The following is a 20,731-nucleotide window of genomic DNA, read 5'->3' as shown; positions in this document are numbered from 1 at the left end:
GAACACATTCGTCCTTTTTAAGTAGTGTAGATTTGAGTCTTGGAAGTTGTTACTACTGTAGCAACCTCTCCTTATCTTTATTTTATTGCATTGTTGTGCCAAGTAAAGTCTTTGATAGTAAAGCCAATACTAGATTTGGATTGCTGCGCGAGAACAGATTTCTTCTTTGTCACGAATTTGAGCAGTAGTATCTGTAGAAAAATTAAAAAAATCTGCCAATTTACATGCGTGATCCTCAGTATGTACGCAACTTTCATTCGATTTGGGCATTTTCATCTGAGCAAGTCTGGTTCCACTTTAAAATTCGTATTTACGAACTGTTCTGTTTTGACAGATTCTGCCTTTTATTTCGCATTGTCTGTTTTGCTATGTTTGATGGATTTCTTTGTTCCATTAACTTTCAGTAGCTTTGTGCAATGTCCAGAAGTGTTAAGAATGATTATGTCACCTCTGAATATATGAATTATGCACTGACCCTCTAATGAGTTTGTTTTGAGTTTGGTGTGGAAGAAGTTTTCAAGGGTCAAGAGAGGAGGATGATACAATATGATCAAGAAGAGTGAAAAGTCAAAGCTTGGGGATGCCCCCGTGGTTCATCCCTGCATATTTTAAGAAGACTCAAGCGTCTAAGCTTGGGGATGCCCAAGGCATCCCTTCTTCATCGACAACTTATCAGGTTCCTCTAGTGAAACTATATTTTTATTCCATCACATCTTATGTGCTTTACTTGGAGCGTATGTTTGTTTTTGTTTGAATAAATTTAGATCCTAGCATTCTTTGTTTGGGAGAGAGACACGCTCCGCTATTTCGTATGAACAAATATGTTCTTAGCTTTATCTTTAATGTTCATTGCGAAAGTTGGACTATTTCATTCATTGCTATATGGTTGGAAACGGAAAATGCCGCATGTGGTAAATGGTTTAATGTCTTGAATAATGTGATACTTGGCAATTTTTGTGCTCATATAGATCTTGTTTAAGCTCTTGCATCATGTACCTTGTACTCATTAATGAATAACTACATAGAGCTTGTTAAAATTTGGTTTGCATGATTGATCTCTAGAGTCTAGATATTTTCTGGTTAAGGTGTTTGAACAACAAGGAGACAATGTAAAGTCTTATAATAGTTACAATATGTTCATATGTGAGCTTTGCTGCACCTTTTATACTTGAGTTTGCTTCAAACAACCTTGCTAGCCTAGCCTTGTATTGAGAGGAATTCTTCTCATGCATCCAAATCCTTGAGCCAACAACCATGCCATTTGTGTCCACCATACCTACCTACCACATGGTATTTCTCTGCCATTCCAAAGTAAATTACTTGAGTGCTACCTTTAAATTTCTATTCTTTGCCTTTGCAATATATAGATCATGGGAAAATAACTTAAAAACTATTGTGGTGAAGAATATATACTTATGTGTCTTATTTCTTAATAAGTTGCTTGTTGAGCGGTAACCATGTTTCTGGGGACGCCATCAACTTTTACCTTTGTTGAATATCATGTGAGTTGCTATGCATGTTCGTCTTGTCACGAAGTAAGGGCGGTTCTCACGATCAAATGGTTTGAGTATGCATACTTGTTAGAGAAGAACATTGGGCCGCTAACTAAAGCCATGATTCATGGTGAAAGTTTCAGTTTGGACAATTAATCCTCAATCTCTTATGAGAATATTAACTGTTGTTGAATGCTTATGCATTAAAGAGGAGTCCATTATACTGTTGTCTATGTTGTCCCGGTATGGATGTCTAAGTTGAGAATAATCAAAAGCGAGAAATCCAACGCGAGCTTTCTCCTTAGACCTTTGTACGGGCGGCATAGAGGTACCCCTTTGTGACACTTGGTTGAAACATATGCTATGCAATGATAATCGGTGTTAATCCAAGCTAATTAGGACAAGGTGCGAGCACTATTAGTATACTATGCATGAGGCTTGCAACTTATAAGATGTTTTATACATAACACATATGCTTTATTACTACCGTTGACAAAATTGTTTTTTGTTTTCAAAATGAAAAGCTCTAGCACAAATATAGTAATCAATGCATCCCTCTGCGAAGGGCCTATCTTCTACTTAATTGTTGAGTCAGTTTGCCTATTCTTTCTATCCCAGAAGCAAACACTTGTATCAACTGTGTGCATTGATTCTTACATGTTTACTTATTGCACTTGTTATATTGCTTTGTGTTGACAATTATCCATGAGATATACATGTTGAAGTTGAAAGCAACCGCTGAAACTTATATCTCCATTGTGTTGCTTCAATGCTTTTACTAAGAATTTATTGCTTTATGAGTAACTCTTATGCAAGTCTTATTGATGCTTGTCTTGAAAGTATTATTCATGAAAAGTCTTTGCTATATGATTCATTTGTTTACTCATTATCTTCATCATTGCTTCGAATCGCTGCATTCATCTCATATGCTTTACAATAGTATGATCAAGATTATGATAGCATGTCACTTCAGAAATTATCTTTGTTATCGTTTACCTACTCGAGGGCGAGTAGGAACTAAGATTGGGGATGCTTGATACGTCCCAAACGTACCTATAATTTCTTATGTTCCACGCTACTTTTATGATGATACTCATATGTTTTATACACATTATATGTCATTATTGTGCATTTTCCGGCACTAACCTATTGACGAGATGCCGAAGAGCCGATTCTGTTGTTTTTCTGCTGTTTTTGGTTTCAGAAATCCTAGTAAGGAAATATTCTCGGAATTGGACGAAATCAACGCCCAGGGGCCTATTTTTCCACGAAGCTTCCAGAAGTCCGAAGAGGAGACGAAGTGGGGCCACGAGGTGGCGCCACACTAGGGCGGCGCGGCCCAGGTGCTGGCCGCGCGGCCCTGTTGTGTGGGCCCCTCGTGACGCCCCTTGACCTGCCCTTCCGCCTACTTAAAGCCTTCGTCGCGAAACCCCCAGTACCGAGAGCCACGATACGGAAAACCTTCCAGAGACGCCGCCGCCGCCAATCCCATCTCGGGGGATTCAGGAGATCGCCTCCGGCACCCTGCCGGGGAGGGGAATCATCTCCCGGAGGTCTCTTCATCGCCATGATCGCCTCCGGATCGATGTGTGAGTAGTCCACCCCTGGACTATGGGTCCATAGCAGTAGCTAGATGGTTGTCTTCTCCTCATTGTGCTATCATTGTAGATCTGTGAGCTGCCTATCATGATCAAGATCATCTATTTGTAATCCTTCATGTTGTGTTTGTTGGGATCCGATGAATATTGAATACTATGTCAAGTTGATTATCAATCTATCATATATGTTATTTATGTTCTTGCATGCTCTCCGTTGCTAGTAGAGGCTCTGGCCAAGTTGATACTTGTGACTCCAAGAGGGAGTATTTATGCTCGATAGTGTGTTCATGCCTCCATTAAATCTGGGACAGTGACAGAAAGTTCTAAGGTTGTGGATGTGCTGTTGCCACTAGCGATAAAACATCGATGCTTTGTCTAAGGATATTTGTGTTGATTACATTACGCACCATACTTAATGCAATTGTCTGTTGTTTACAACTTAATAATGCAAGGGGTTCGGATGATAACCTGTAGGTGGACTTTTTAGGCATAGATGCATGCTGGATAGCGGTCTATGTACTTTGTCGTAATGCCCTGATTAAATCTCATAGTACTCATCATGATATATGTATGTGCATTGTTATGCCTTCTTTATTTGTCAATTGCCCAACTGTAATTTGTTCACCCAACATCTGCTTATCTTATGGGAGAGACACCGCTAGTGATCCGTGGACCCCGGTCCTATTCTTTACATCTGAAATACAATCTACTGCAATTGTTCTTTACTGTTCTTCGCAAACAACCATCATCATCCACACTATACATCTAATCCTTTGTTTACGGCAAGCCGGTGAGATTGACAACCTCGCTGTTACGTTGGGGCAAAGTTCCGTGATTGTGTTGTGCGGGTTCCACGTTGGCGCCGGAATCCCTGGTGTTGCGTCGCACTACACTCCGCCACCAACAACCTTCAACGTGCTTCTTGACTCCTACTGGTTCGATTAAACCTTGGTTTCTTACTGAGGGAAACTTGCTACTGTGTGCATCACACCTTCCTCTTGGGGTTCCCAACGGACGTGTCAACTACACGCATCAGTGGCATTGTCTCCCAAATTTTTATAGCTTAAACAATCGGCTCCTCGCATTTCGCCGTCGTAATCCTGAGTTTCTTCAGAGTCATCGCTGTTGTATTCTTCTCTTGCAGCTCGTTGTCGTCGAGCTTTATCAATCCTACTTTGAGTAATATCGTCTCGAGCGTCTCTTGGGTGATGCTTGGAGACACTGCCTTGGTGTGTAGACTTATCCTTTCGATGAACGTGTTTATCTCCGAGAATTGCGAGGCTTTCCAGAGCACCCCGATGAGCTTGCGCCATGGGCCCTTCGGGTGCTGGCTGATGATTGATTAGATATGCTGCGAGGTTAGCGGTTGCTCCCTCAACAGTTTTTGGTCTCAACATGCCTGCAGTGTCCATAGTCATAAAAGACTTGGACAGGTTCGAAGTTATTTCCCTTGCATCTTCTTCTGAAAGCCGAGGCATCCTTGGTCGGTGTCTTCCTGAACCTTGGGTCCTCCGAGACGTGCCTGCCTGTGAAGCTCTTCGGCGCTCACTAGATTGATCAGCCACGATCCAACATCGATCGAGAGTTGCTTGCTCGTTTGACAGCCGCACTCGATTTCTCTCCAATATGGAACGATATGCGTTAAGAGTCCCTACCGAAGTTCTGGAAGGGAGCCCAGTATTGTTGAGTATAGCAGCTCGAGCTGCCGCCCACTCTTCTTCTGCGATAGTATAATTGTTGTCGTCATTGCTGGCGCTGTTTTCGGTGTTGCGGCGCCTGCTAGCATGCAGTGTGCGCTCTACTTCTTCTCCTCCGTCCGCTGAATTAAGGATAGCGTAGATCTGATGATGCGCGCGCCACCCTCCAGGTGGCTGTCCTGACGACGATGTTGATACTTTCTTCACCCGATGAGTAGTTGGCGCTGCAAACAAACGACGTGTCATCTGAGCCCAACCTGTGCCTGGTATCGCAGTTTAAGCAGTAATATGAAGTCATATCGGACGATATAGAATCATCGGATCCAACTGACATAGATGACATTGATCGGGGGGTCGTTGGCGGTGAAGAATTTGTTGATGCAGCCGATAAATCAACTGGGACTGAAGCTGACACGGTTGATCATGTTGCTGATGAGGATGGAGTCCTTGCTGAGTTGGAGACTATCGGTTCAGGTAACCGAAGGATGCCCTCAGCGTTGATGTTGTAGTGGACGCTCCCGAACGTCATGCCCAGCCCTCCTTGTAGATCCGAAAAGGTCGGGCGAGACAAATCGTTATGCGGAGTGAACTCGAAGGACCCGAATCGAATCGAGTTCCCTGAGCTTGGCGATGAAGGGGCCGCCGACAACGCTGGCGATGATGATGAAGTTGATGATGACATGGCCGAAGCAGCTGATGCCAGGTCTTGCGCCAACAGGTTTCCCACAGACGGCAGCAATTGTCGAGGGTACTCCTCGGCAATGCCCACCTTGAGGGGCTTAGGGTTGATGGAATCCTGCAGGCTGACACGAGACATCGGATACCAAACAAACAGGGAGAGAGATTTACCCATGTTCGGGGCCCTCGATGAGGTAAAACCTTTACTTCCTGCTTGTCTGATCTTGATTATCGAGAATATTGGGTTACAATGGGGTAGCCGAAGGTTTCGACTATGAACTCGTCGAGAAGCTAAGATTTCGTATGACCTAGCTCTAGACTTATGGTGGTTATGGCTAAGTTGGTTGTGTGTCCCTCGGCAGACCCTATCCTGGCCCTTATATTGTGAGCTAGGTCTCGAGAGATCTGTCCGGGTACGACTAGGTTACAAATAGTTCTATGTCTAAACTTTCCTTGATTCTTCGTCTACTTGCCTTGTTCTTCAAGAATCCTTCTTTGGAACCAACATAACGGCCCGCCTTGGTCGATGAGTGATCTTCATGGGCCCCTGGTTCGGCGGTAGGATGTAGCACAATACAAGTTATCCGAAGGGTAATGCCCACATCACAAGTTTTAAAGTCTATATTTTTTTCTTCAGAAAATCAAACTATGTCAAGTTTGATTAAGTTTTTATTAAAAATAAAAAAATGTAAAATACAAAATTAATATTATTAGATAGATAATGAAATATATTTTCATGTGCTATCTTCAAAATATAATATTTATTGATAGATTATTCTGAAAATTTGATCAAACTTTACTTGCTTTGACTTTTCCAAAAAAATATAAACCTTAAGCCTTGGGATGGAGGTAGTAAACTTTAACTCTTGTGTATGGCCAAGTTACAAAATCATCACAATCAATGGTAAACATATGCAATTACGGGATGTTTGTTTTTCGTGTGTTTTTTTAAAAGAGAAAAAAAAAACCATCCTTGGCATCAATTGCATACGGTCTTTGTTTTTCTGCGTGAAAAGAAAAAAAAAAGAATATCCACATGTCAACGACACTTCTCTCAATTCATCAAAGCGTTAACAACTTTCACTGCGGGGGTTGGTGAAACAAGCGCACTAGCCCAAACAGTTTATAAGAAACACATTTGTCACAACAAGTTTTGAGTGACTTACCATTACCTATTCCACAACAAGTTTTGAGTGACTTACCATTACCAGGCAACAACAGCAGATACACAAAATTAGTCAAAATGACAAAATCATTACACCGCAAAGCAAGCAAGTGACCAAGTCATTATATTGAGCATAATAGTCAAGTGATCAAATCATTACACTACAAGCCTAGCAAGTTACCAAGTCATTATATACATTGAGCATAATAGCCAAGTGACCAAATCACTCCTCTGGCTCCGGCTCCATTGGTGGGTAATGAACAACGATCCGACCAGAATTCCTTGGGTCGTAGAAGTCACCATCAGATGAGGAGGAGGCGTCCTGATGTTTGTAGTAGAAGAAAGTCTCCCCGTATAACTTATGAAATAACACTTAGTCCCTGGCTCCATCCTGTAGCTCTCTATCATCTCCTTCCAACTACGCCCGTGAAAATAGGATCGGTACGCCTCATTGGTGACTTCAAGAACGAAGGTCCTCTCCGCTATGGGCAGCGTGTCTGCTGGATGACGACTTCAAACATTCCCAGCTGGTTAATGCTTCTTTGTACATGATCCATGAAGTCACGTCTTCCGCTACATGGGATAACCTAAATACAATTATGGAAGAAACAATAATTAAATCAAAGATACAAGTCGATGCAACTATATATATGAACAACTAACTAATTGGACTAAAACATACGAACATGGTTTTATTGTCCTCTTTGAGAAGTATGATAAACTTTTTGTCCATGCACCTATATTATCCATAGTCTGCGAACCGATTTGTAAAATCCATTTGCTGCATAACGGTTAGGTTTTGTTAATAAGTATAGCATCTATATTATACAAATCTATTGGACAAAAAAATGAACTTCAAGTAAGGCCTCATATTTATACTGAACCCAGAAATCATAGGGATGGGGTTAGCAAGACAAGTACGATACAAGATTTGTATTTGTGCAGATGAAAAAGCTTGCTGACACCACCCCATGATCACTGCACAAAAAACTAATCATCGGCCATATGATAAATATTAAGGATTTAAAATGAACTTCAAATAATGCCTCATATTTATATCGGACAAAAAAACCGTAGAGATGGGGTGAGCGAATCAAGTACGATATGCACAATATGTGTATTTGTGAATATGTCAAGTTTTTCTCACATCACCTCACAATCACTGCCAAAAAAAATTATTAATCGGCCATTAAAAATATATATAACATACTATATATCATACAAAATAAATATAACACACAAATAAATGGGAGTGGTGTTTTGGAACATGAGACCCATATGCTCCCTATATTTTGAAATGCATCTTACACATATTTTAAATTTCAAAAAATTGAAATTACAAAATTCACACGTACATCTTCAAGTGCTACGCGCTTACAAAGTCGTTTCATAAAAAAATAAACTTATCATGTAACATGTGTAAAAAAGACAAAATTCAGTGCTAAAAACAATGCTTTTCACAGGATAAGTTTTCTCTTTTTTACATAAGCCACAAAAAATTATTTTTTCGTGAAACTTGACGCACACACATATATTATGGAGATGTACATGTAGAATTTTTTGTCAAAATTTTTTCACACTTCGAAATATATTTTCTTGGTAGAGGGAGCATACGCACCCGGGAGCCGAATTGAATTTCCGCAAATATATATAGAATACTATATAGGACACAAAATCAATATAGAACACAAATCTATATAGAATATAGTGGTACTATAGCATACAAATATATATATCTACTATCGGAAATCCAATTCGGCTCTCGGACGCATATACTCTCTGTACAATAAAATAATATTTCAAAGTGTCGAAACTTTTTTGTCAAAAATTGTACATGTACATCTCCATAATATATGTGAGTTCTTCAAGTTTCACGAAAAATAAATATTTTTTGTGATCTATGTAAAAATGGGAAATTTTATCTTGTGAAGCATTATTTTTAGCACTGAATTTTTATCTTTTTTACACATGTCACATGAGAAGTCATGTTTTATGAAATAACTTTGCGAGCGCGTAGAACGTGAAGTTGCACGTGCAAATTTGTTGTTTCAACCTTTTTACAATTTTAAAATATGTGCAAGATGTATTCAAAACAAATGGATCATATGTTCCCATGTCCCAAAACACCACTCCCACATACTATGGCATATAAATAATATAGAATACAAATAAATTAACCAAGTACAAATATAGCACATATGCACAGTGGGAGGAAGGTGGCGGTGGCAGTGGCGACGACGACTGGTCAAGGAAGGCGGCGGCGCGGGCGGTAAGGTGGCGGTGATGCGCACGTTGGGGAAGTGTCGGCAGCACATCGGGGAAGGTGGTGGCGGCGCGCCAGGGAAGGTGGCGGCGACGCGCGCGTCTCGGGGAAGGTGGCGGCGGCTCCGGCAACGCTAGTTAGAGTTCGCCTGGGCTGATTTTGGGATTCATAATGAGGAAAGAGTGGGAGGGAGGTTAGTTGTATACCACTTTACGGGACATAATAGCAGCGTGCTGCGGATGGGTGCACGTTGTGGCTAACTTAGTAGCCGCGTGCGCCCTAGAGGGAAAACTGCCAATAAGATTGTTGTCGCGTATTGCCTGGTGGGCATGCTGCAAATAAGATTGATGTCGCATGCGGCCTAGATGGCCAGCTGCCAATAGGATTGCTCCTATATAGTCTGCTTTGTGGATCCGATCGTAAGATGAACTCCTCGAAGATGTTATATAAGTGGTAGCTACATAGCTATAAGTATAAGATATCTTCGAAAAGCTCTGCCATTGCAGCTTCCCACGACCGATCGACAATAATCTTTGCTAAATTCTGTGCGTTGTGAGAAAATGTAAGACATGAACGACGGTGCAAGGTTTTGGAGGCAGGTAATGTCATGTGGCATACTGATTAGGGTACATGTCAATGTTTATATACCGTGGGTCGGGGGGGGGGGGTCGTGGGATGCAGCCCGTGTGGCCCATGATCTAGAAAAACTGGAACCGGCTGATAATGTGTCTGTTAATTCTCACAAATTAATATCTCGGGACAAGAAAAATATTGACAACATGCAAGGGTATGAGCTTGGCTTGGCTCAATCCGACAACCCATTGCGCCTCGTGACGAGACGAGCAGGTGGTGGAGGAGGCGTTTTCTCTGTTAGATGTATATATCTGTATATTGTAGTTTCCCCATATGTTAGGGGGCTTTCTGCATATGTGCACCTGTACATGTGCTATATATTGTGGCCTTTGGCCTCCTGGTAATACAACAAGCATATTGCCTTAACATGGTATCAGAGCAAAATTGATCCTCTAGTTCCCAACCGACGTTGCTTGTTCATCCCCCGTCTTCGATCTGAGTTGATTCCCGGCCGCAGTTGGCCGATCTGCTCTTCCTCCGCTCGATTCCCGGCCGAAGTTGGTCGATCTGCTCTTCCTCCGCTCGATTCTGCTCTTCCTCCGCTCGATTTCCCAAGGCCGAAGCTGATTCCCGGCCAAAGATTGGTCGATCTGGGAGATCTGCTCCCGCTCGCCAGGCCATCACCAAGCCAGAACCGCCGCCGCCCCCGTCTTCGATCTGGGAGATCTGCTCGCGCGCGGCCCGACGCCAGGCCCGCGACACCAGGCCGCTCCCCGACGCCCGCTCCCGTTCCCGCGACGCCAGGGCTCGCCCCTCCGCCCGACGCCCTCCGCTCTGCTTTTCCGCTTGGCCCGCTCGCCCCTCCGCCCGATGCCCTCCGCTCTGCTTTTCCGCTTGGCCCGCTCGCCCCTGCTCTGCTTGCTCTCGATCCCGCGCCGGCCCTCTCCTTTCCCTGCTCGTTGACTTGGATCTGAGGTAAAAAAAATCAAAAAAAAGAAGAAAAAAATACTATCGTCGGCTGTTGTTATCCGATGTCTACTTCCGCTTATCCCGCCTTATCTTTGGGCCTCCCTTCGGTACTTGGTATTTGTCCGCTGCCTCCGTGTATGACAGCTAGCCATTCTTCGTCGCCGTTTGCGGCCTCTTCATGCGGCTCTGCCCGCGCTTCACCGACTCCGTCTACGTCGGCTCGCCGCTCTATACCGACTTTCGCGGCCTCTTCCCGCGGCTCTGGCGGCGCTTCGTCGATTTTGTCTCCCTCGGCCTGCCGCTCTACATCGACTTTTGCGGCCTCTTCATGCGGCCCTGCCCGCGCTTCGCCGACTTCGTCTACGTCGGCCCGCCGCTCTACATCGACTTTTGCGGCCTCTTCCCGCGGTTATGGCCGCGCTTCGTCGACTCCGTCTAAGTCGGCCTGCCGCTCTACATCGACTTTCGCGGCCTCTTCACGTGGTTATGACCGCGCTTTGCCGACTCTGTCTTCATCGGCCTGTTCGTCAGCGTCGTGCTCCAGCTCGTTACTCTCCTAGTCAGTATGGTCTCTCTGTCGTTTCCGAGCCGACTTCTTATCGGGATGCCGAGCGTCATCCTGAATGGCAGCTTGCCATGGCTGAGGAGATCGCTGCGCTTGAGCGCACTGGCACTTGGGATCTTGTTTCTCCCCCTTCTGGTGTTCGTCCCATCACGTGTAAGTGGGTCTATAAAATTAAGACTCACTCTGATGGATCTCTTGAGCGCTATAAAGCGCGTCTTGTGGCTCGTGGTTTTCAGCAGGAGCACGGCCGTGACTATGATGAGACTTTTGCCCCTATGGCTCATATGACTACTGTGCGTACCCTTCTTGCTGTTGCTTCTGTTCGCCGCTGGTCTGTCTCCCAGCTTGATGTTCAGAATGTTTTTCTTAATGGCGAGTTGAGTGAGGAGGTTTACATGCAGCCTCCTCACGGGTATTCGTTCCCGATGGGATGGTTTGTCGTCTTCGACGTTCTCTCTATGGTCTCAAACAGGCCCCTCGTGCCTGGTTTGAGCGCTTCGCCTCTGTGGTGACTGCTGCTGGTTTCTCTCCTAGTCTTCATGATCCAGCACTTTTCGTTCACACTTCTCCTCGTGGACGTACTCTTCTTCTTCTCTATGTTGATGATATGATCATTACTGGTGATGATCCCGAGTATATTGCCTTCGTCAAGGCTCATCTTCGGGATCAGTTTCTTATGACTGATCTTGGTCCTCTTCGCTATTTTCTTGGCATTGAGGTTTCATCCACTTCTGATGGCCTTTCTATCTCTCAGGAAAAGTACATTCAGGATCTTCTTGCTCGTGCTGCTCTTGGGGATGAGCGCACGGTTGATACTCCTATGGAGCTTAATGTTAAGCTTCGTCCTACTGATGGTGATCCTCTTCCCGATCCCACCCGTTATCGCCATCTTGTTGGGAGTCTTGTTTATCTTGCTGTCACTCGTCCTGATATTTCTTATCCTGTTCATATTCTGAGTCAGTTTGTCTCAGCTCCTACCACTGTTCACTATAGTCATCTCCTCCGTGTTCTTCGTTACTGATGGCGTGTATTTCACACGTTCGTTGGGCAACCCCAAGAGGAAGGTATGATGCGCACAGCAGCAAGTTTTCCCTCAGAAAGAAACCAAGGTTTATCGAACCAGGAGGAGCCAAGAAGCACGTTGAAGGTTGATGGCGGCGGGATGTAGTGCGGCGCAACACCGAGGATTCCGGCGCCAACGTGGAACCTGCACAACACAACCAAAGTACTTTGCCCCAACGAAACGAGTGAGGTTGTCAATCTCACCGGCTTGCTGTAACAAAGGATTAACCGTATTGTGTGGAGGATGATTGTTTGCGAGAGAAAATAGTAAAACAAGTATTGCGGCAGATTTGTATTTCGGTATTAAAGAATGGACCGGGGTCCACGAGTTCACTAGAGGTGTCTCTCCCATAAGATAAAAGCATGTTGGGTGAACAAATTACGGTCGGGCAATTGACAAATAGAGAGAGCATAACAATGCACATACATGACATGATAAGTATAGTGAGATTTAATTGGGCATTACGACAAAGTACATAGACCGCCATCCAAGCTGCATCTATGCCTAAAAAGTCCACCTTCGAGGTTATCATCCGAACCCCCTCCGAGTATTAAGTTGCTAAACAACGAGACAATTGCATTAAGTATGGTGCGTAATGTAATCAACAACTACATCCTCGGACATAGCGCCAATGTTTTATCCCTAGTGCCAACGGCACTAACACAACCTTAGAACTTTACAGTCCTCTGTCCAGGTGTCAATGCGGGCATGAACCCACTATCGAGCATAAGTACTCCCTCTTGGAGTTAAAAGTAAAAACTTGGCCAGAGCCTCTACTAGAAACGGAGAGCATGCAAGATCATAAACAACACATGTATAATAACTTGATAATTAACATGACATAGTATTCTCTATCCATCGGATCCCGACAAACACAACATATAGAATTACATATAGATGATCTTGATCATGTTAGGCAGCTCACAAGATCCAACAATGAAGCACAATGAGGAGAAGACAACCATCTAGCTACTGCTATGGATCCATAGTCCAGGGGTAGACTACTCACTCATCACTCCGGAGGCGACCATGGCGGTGTAGAGTCCTCCGGGAGATGAATCCCCTCTCCGGCAGGGTGCGGGAGGCGATCTCCTGGATCCCCCGAGATGGGATCGGCGGCGACGGCGTCTCAGTAAGGTTTTCCGTATCGTGGCTCTCGGTGCTGGGGGTTTCGTCACGGAGGCTATTTGTAGGCGGAAGGGTAGGTCAAGAGGCGGCACGGGGGCCCCACACCACAGGGCCGCGCGGCCAAGGGGGGCCGCGCCGCCTATAGTGTGGCCCCTCCGTGGCCCCTCTTCGTCTCTCCTTCGGACTTCGGAAGCTTCGTGAGAAAATAGGCCCCTGGGCTTTGATTTCGTCCAATTCCGAGAATATTTCGTTACTAGGATTTACTGAAACCAAAAACAGCGAAAACGAGCAAGCGGCACTTCGGCATCTTGTTAATAGGTTAGTTCCGAGAAAATGCACGAATATGACATAAAGTGTGCATAAAACATGTAGGTATCATCAATAATATGGCATAGAACATAAGAAATTATCGATACGTCGGAGACGTATCAAGCATCCCCAAGCTTAGTTCTGCTCGTCCCGAGCGAGGTAAAACGATAACAAAGATAATTTCCGAAGTGATATGCCATCATAACCTTGATCATACTATTTGTAAACATATGTAGTGGATGCAGCGATCATAACAATGGTGATGACATGAGTAAACAGGTGAATCATATAGCAAAGACTTTTCATGAATAGTACTTCAAGACAAGTATTAATAAGTCTTGCATAAGAGTTAACTCATAAAGCAATAAATCAAAGTAAAGGTATTGAAGCAACACAAAGGAAGATTAAGTTTCAGCGGTTGCTTTCAACTTGTAACATGTATATCTCATGGATAATTGTCAACATAGAGTAATATAACAAGTACAATATGCAAATATGTAGGAATCAATGCACGGTTCACACAAGTGTTTGCTTCTTGAGGTGGAGAGAGATAGGTGAACTGACTCAACATAAAAGTAAAGAGAATGGTCCTTCAAAGAGGAAAGCATCGATTGCTATATTTGTGCTAGAGCTTTTATTTTGAAAACATGAAACAATTTTATCAACGGTAGTAGTAAAGCATATGAGTTATGAAAGTTATATCTTACAAGTTGCAAGTCTCATGCATAGTATACTAATAGTGCCCGCACCTTGTCCTAATTAACTTGGACTACCGGGATCTTTGCAATGCACATGTTTTGACCAAGTGTCACAATGGGGTACCTCCATGCCGCATGTACAAAGGTCTAAGGAGAAAGCTCGCATTTTGGATTTCTCGCTTTTGATTATTCTCAACTTAGACATCCATACCGGGACAACATGGACAACGAGATAATGGACTCCTCTTTTATGCATAAGCATGTGGCAACAATTATTATTCTCATATGAGATTGAGGATATGTGTCCAAACTGAAACTTCCACCATGAATCATGGCTTTAGTTAGCGGCCCAAAGTTCTTCTCTAACAACATGCATGCTCCAACCATGAAGGTGGTAGATCTCTCTTGCTTCGGACAAGACGGACATGCATAGCAACTCACATGATATCCAACAAGGAATAGTTGATGGCGTCCCCGAAACATGGTTACCGCTCAACAAGCAACTTAATAAGAGATAAAGTGCATAAGTACATATTCAATACTACAATAGTTTTTAAGCTATTTGTCCCATGAGCTATATATTGCAAAGGTGAATGATGGAATTTTAAAGGTAGCACTCAAGCAATTTACTTTGGAATGGCGGGTATATACCATGTAGTAGGTAGGTATGGTGGACACAAATGGCATAGTGGTTGGCTCAAGTATTTTGGATGCATGAGAAGTATTCCCTCTCGATACAAGGTTTAGGCTAGCAAGGTTTATTTGAAACAAACACAAGGATGAACGGTACAGCAAAACTCACATAAAAGACATATGGTAAACATTATAAGACTCTATACCGTCTTCCTTGTTGTTCAAAACTCAATACTAGATGTTATCTAGACTCTAGAGAAACCAAATATGCAAACCAAATTAGCAAGATCTAAGTATTTCTTCATTAATGGGTGCAAAGTATATGATGCAAGAGCTTAAACATGAGCAGAACAATTGCCAAGTATCAAATTATCCAAGACATTTTAGAGTTACTACATGTAGCATTTTCCAATTCCAACCATATAACAATTTAACGAAGGAGAAACTTCGCCATGAATACTATGAGTAGAACCTAAGGACATATTTGTCCATATGCAACAGCGGAGCGTGTCTCTCTCCCATAAAGTGAATGCTAGGATCCATTTTATTCAAACAAAACAAAAACAAAAATAAACCGACGCTCCAAGCAAAAGTACATAAGATGTGGCCGAATAAAAATATAGTTTCAGGGGAGGAACCTGATAATGTTGTCGATGAAGAAGGGGATGCCTTGGGCATCCCCAAGCTTATACGCTTGAGTCTTCTTAATATATGCAGGGGTGAACCACCGGGGCATCCCCAAGCTTAGAGCTTTCACTCTCCTTAATCATATTGCATCATACTCCTCTCTTGATCCTTGAAAACTTCCTCCACACCAAACTCGAAACAACTCATTAGAGGGTTAGTGCATAATAAAAGTTCACATGTTCAGAGGTGACACAATCATTCTTAACACTTCTGGACATTGCATAAAGCTACTTGGACATTAATGGATCAAATAAATTCATCCAACATAGCAAAAGAGGCAATGCGAAATAAAAGACAGAATCTGTCAAAACAGAACAGTCCGTAAAGATGGATTTTATTAGGCCACCAGACTTGCTCAAACGAAAATGCTCAAATTGAATGAAAGTTGCGTACATATCTGAGGATCACTCACGTAAATTGGCATAATTTTCTGAGTTACCTACAGAGAATTAGACCCAGATTCGTGACAGCAAAGAAATCTGTTTCTGCGCAGTAATCCAAATCTAGTACTTACTTTTCTATCAAAGATTTTACTTGGCACAACAAAACATAAAACTAAGATAAGGAGAGGTTGCTACAGTAGTAAACAACTTCCAAGACACAAATATAAAACAAAGTACTGTAGTAAAAACATGGGTTGTCTCCCATAAGCGCTTTTCTTTAACGCCTTTCAGCTAGGCGCAGAAAGTGTGTATCAAGTATTATCGAAGGGTGGTACTTCTATAGCGGGGTGCGGAGTTTTCTCAACCAGGCATAATATATTAGATACATAAGTTTTAGCATCTCCCTTTTCATTAGTTTTAGGCGTGCTACTCTCATCAAACAAATTTTCGGGAACAAGCCAAGCATAGTTATTTTCTAGCGCATCATTCATAGCTAGGAGCTTACATGGTATTGGTGCTTTGATCTCCCCACCATCATCAATATTATTAGTGTATCTTATTCTATCCATATCCATCTTTTCAAGGAGACTAACAAAATTAGTAGGAGAACCAAGCATATTAAATTTAGCAAAGACCTTTCTAGCTTCTCTTGCTAGACCACCAAATTCTCTAAGAAGGGTTTCTAAAACAAAATCTTTCTTTTCCCCCTCTTCCATATCACCAAGTGTGAAAAACATGTGTTGGATTATAGGATTTAGATTAACAAATTTAGTTTCCAACAAGCGGACTAAAGCAGCAGCAGCAAATTCATAAGTGGGAGCAAGTTCTACCAAGTGTCTATCTTCAAAATCTTCAACAATACTAACATGGGTGAAAAATTCTTCTATATTGTTCCTCCCAATTATAGACCCTTGTCCTACCGGTATGTTCTTTGTGGTAAAATTAAAAGGAAACATGATGAAATAAGTAAAGTAAATGCAAGTAACTAAATTTTTTTTGTGTTTTTAATATAGCAAACAAGACAATAAATAAAGTAAAGCTAGCAACTAATTTTTTTGTGTTTTGATATAAGTGCAGCAAACAAAGTAGTAAATAAAATAAAGCAAGACAAAAACAAAGTAAAGAGATTGAGAAGTGGAGACTCCCCTTGCAGCGTGTCTTGATCTCCCCAGCAACGGCGCCGAGAAAAGAGTTGCTGGCGCGTAGTTGACGTGGGAGTTAGAAATCTTTGTGGTGTAGATTTTCTTCGGTTCCCCGGCAACGGCGCCAGAAAAAGAGCTTGATGGCGTGTATTTCACACGTTCGTTGGGCAACCCCAAGAGGAAGGTATGATGCGCACAGCAGCAAGTTTTCCCTCAGAAAGAAACCAAGGTTTATCGAACCGAGGAGGAGCCAAGAAGCACGTTGAAGGTTGATGGCGGCGGGATGTAGTGCGGCGCAACACCGGGGATTCCGGCGCCAACGTGGAACCTGCACAACACAACCAAAGTACTTTGCCCCAACGAAATAGTGAGGTTGTCAATCTCACCGGCTTGCTTGTAACAAAGGATTAACCGTATTGTGTGGAAGATGATTGTTTGCAGAGAAAATAGTAAAACAAGTATTGCAGCAGATTTGTATTTCAGTATTAAAGAATGGACCGGGGTCCACAGTTCACTAGAGGTGTCTCTCCCATAAGATAAAAGCATGTTGGGTGAACAAATTACAGTCGGGCAATTGACAAATAGAGAGAGAGCATAACAATGCACATACATGACATGATAAGTATAGTGAGATTTAATTGGGCATTACGACAAAGTACATAGACCGCCATCCAACTGCATCTATGCCTAAAAAGTCCACCTTCAGGTTATCATCCGAACCCCCTCCGGTATTAAGTTGCTAAACAACGAGACAATTGCATTAAGTATGGTGCGTAATGTAATCAACAACTACATCCTCGGACATAGCGCCAATGTTTTATCCCTAGTGGCAACAGCACAACACAACCTTAGAACTTTCTGTCACTGTCCCAAGTGTCAATGCAGGCATGAACCCACTATCGAGCATAAGTACTCCCTCTTGGAGTTAAAAGTAAAAACTTGGCCAGAGCCTCTACTAGAAACGGAGAGCATGCAAGATCATAAACAACACATGTATAATAACTTGATAATTAACATGACATAGTATTCTCTATCCATCGGATCCCGACAAACACAACATATAGAATTACATATAGATGATCTTGATCATGTTAGGCAGCTCACAAGATCCAACAATGAAGCACAATGAGGAGAAGACAACCATCTAGCTACTGCTATGGACCCATAGTCCAGGGGTAGACTACTCACTCATCACTCCGGAGGCGACCATGGCGGTGTAGAGTCCTCCGGGAGATGAATCCCCTCTCCGGCAGGGTGCCGGAGGCGATCTCCTCGGATCCCCCGAGATGGGATCGGCGGCGACGGCGTCTCGGTAAGGTTTTCCGTATCGTGGCGCTCGGTACTGGGGGTTTCGTCACGGAGGCTATTTGTAGGCGGAAGGGTAGGTCAAGAGGCGGCACTGGGGCCCCACACCACGGGGCCGCGCGGCCAAGGGGGGCCGCGCCGCCCTATAGTGTGGCCCCTCCGTGGCCCCTCTTCGTCTCTCCTTCGGACTTCCGGAAGCTTCGTGAGAAAATAGGCCCCTGGGCTTTGATTTCGTCCAATTCCGAGAATATTTCGTTACTAGGATTTCTGAAACCAAAAACAGCGAAAACAACGAATCGGCACTTCGGCATCTTGTTAATAGGTTAGTTCCAGAAAATGCACGAATATGACATAAAGTGTGCATAAAACATGTAGGTATCATCAATAATATGGCATAGAACATAAGAAATTATCGATACGTCGGAGATGTATCAGTTACCTTCGTGGCACGATCACTCGTCGCCTTTTCTTTCCCCGTTCCAGCTCTCCAGCTCCAGTGCTATTCGGATGCTACGTGGGTGAGTGATCCTACGGATCGTCGTTCACAATCTGCTTACTGTGTGTTTCTTGGTGGTTCGCTTGTTGCTTGGAAGACGAAGAAACAGGTCGCGGTTTCCCGTTCGAGTGTTGAGGCTGAGTTGCGGGCTATGGCTTTGTTGATTGCTGAGGTGACTTGGTTACGGTGGTTGCTTGCAGATTTTGGGGTCTCTGTTATGACACCCACTCCACTTTTGTCGAGACGGTACAGGTGCTATCAGTATTGCACGTGATCCGGTCAAGCATGAGCTGACCAAGCATATTGGTGTTGATGCTTTTTACACACGTGCTCAGGTACAGGATGATGTTGTTGCGGTTCAATATGTGCCTTCAGATTTGCAGTTGGCGGATTTCTTTACGAAGGCACAGACTCGAGCGCAGCATGATTTCTTACTCTCCAAACTCAGTGTTGTGGATCCACCATGAGTTTGAGGGGCGGGTGTTAGATGTATATATCTGTATATTGTAGTTTCCCCATATGTTAGGGGGCTTTCTGCATATGTGCACCTGTACATGTACTATATATTGTGGCCTTTGGCCCCCTGGTAATACAACAAGCATATTGCCTTAACATTCTCTTCTCACACCTTAGTGGGTGTAGAAAAGTTCATCTTACAAACCACTTCAACTCTCTCCCAGCTACCGATGTGAGACTACAATTTAATCCAGTCTAGTGTGTCCATGCAGCTAATGAGAATTTCAGAATTTGTACTACTGCCTATGGGCCTAAGACCCAATAGCACAGAGTAAACACAAGTAGGAACTGATGGGATTATCTTGTCTAATGCCACGGGTGGGTATGAGACGGCCATAATTATGGTTGAGAGATGGGTTATCTTATATGTTCTCCTTGGCGCATAGGCACTTCATATTATCTATTTTTTTTCGAGAACCCGTAGAAGATCTGCGCATCATTTTATTAAAATTAAGGGGAATACGATTACAACCCAACCATGGGCTCAGAAACATCCACCAGGCCGCAGCAAAGCGGCGAACAAACACCTACACCACTCCTCTCGCTAACCCCCGTCTACAAGCAAGCCACAGTCCCCAATCCTGGCAAACTACATCAAGAACATGATCAGCAGTAGAAGCAATAGTGAAACAAGAAGCTCCATGCACCAATCCATAGAGAGGTTGTGTATGTTCTCCTTTTCACGAAAAAAAACTATATGTGTTTCCCATTTGGAGAAGAATAAAATCACATGTATTAATTCGGAGGCACGGAAGATATTTACACCGCAGCAACAAGGACCCGGAGGAGAAAAATAAAAGCAATCATGTCCCTGAAGAGAAAACAAAAAAATCAGGTACGTAAGTAGAAAAAAAAACAATCAGTTTCCTAGTTGGCTCGCGTGCACTGCGATGAACGAGTCGTACTTCACAGAATAATGGAATTGTATAAACAAGGACAACGCATATTTAAGGTTTGTATAACTGGACAACATATAGTATCATCGATCTCCCTCAGATACATAGTATTGTGTGATTTCCGTCTGCCTATTCTAAAGCTGGGCGGCTTGTTTGGTCAACTAGCTCTGCTTGGTGCTTTTACTTGATCGGCATCTTGCTCTAGCAGACCATGGAGGTGATGGCATAACCGGAACCCCGCGCGCTGGAGCTATCGATTCACCGTCCACGTGCGCTCGCCCCGGTGCACCCGGAAGGCCGAACCAGTCCGGCGACAGCTACATTGCGAGGGCATCTCCAGCGGCGCGACGCATTTCGGACACCCAAAATGTTCGCGGGCGTCCGTTTGCGTCGCGAGGCGGACGCGGAAATGGTCGCGTGTCCGTTTGCGTCTGGGGCTGGCTCCAGCGGGGCGACGCATTTTGGGCGCAGGCC

This window comes from Lolium rigidum, chromosome 3, assembly GCF_022539505.1.
Source record: "Lolium rigidum isolate FL_2022 chromosome 3, APGP_CSIRO_Lrig_0.1, whole genome shotgun sequence".
NCBI lineage: Eukaryota > Viridiplantae > Streptophyta > Magnoliopsida > Poales > Poaceae > Lolium > Lolium rigidum.
This window is presented reverse-complemented; position numbering follows the sequence as displayed.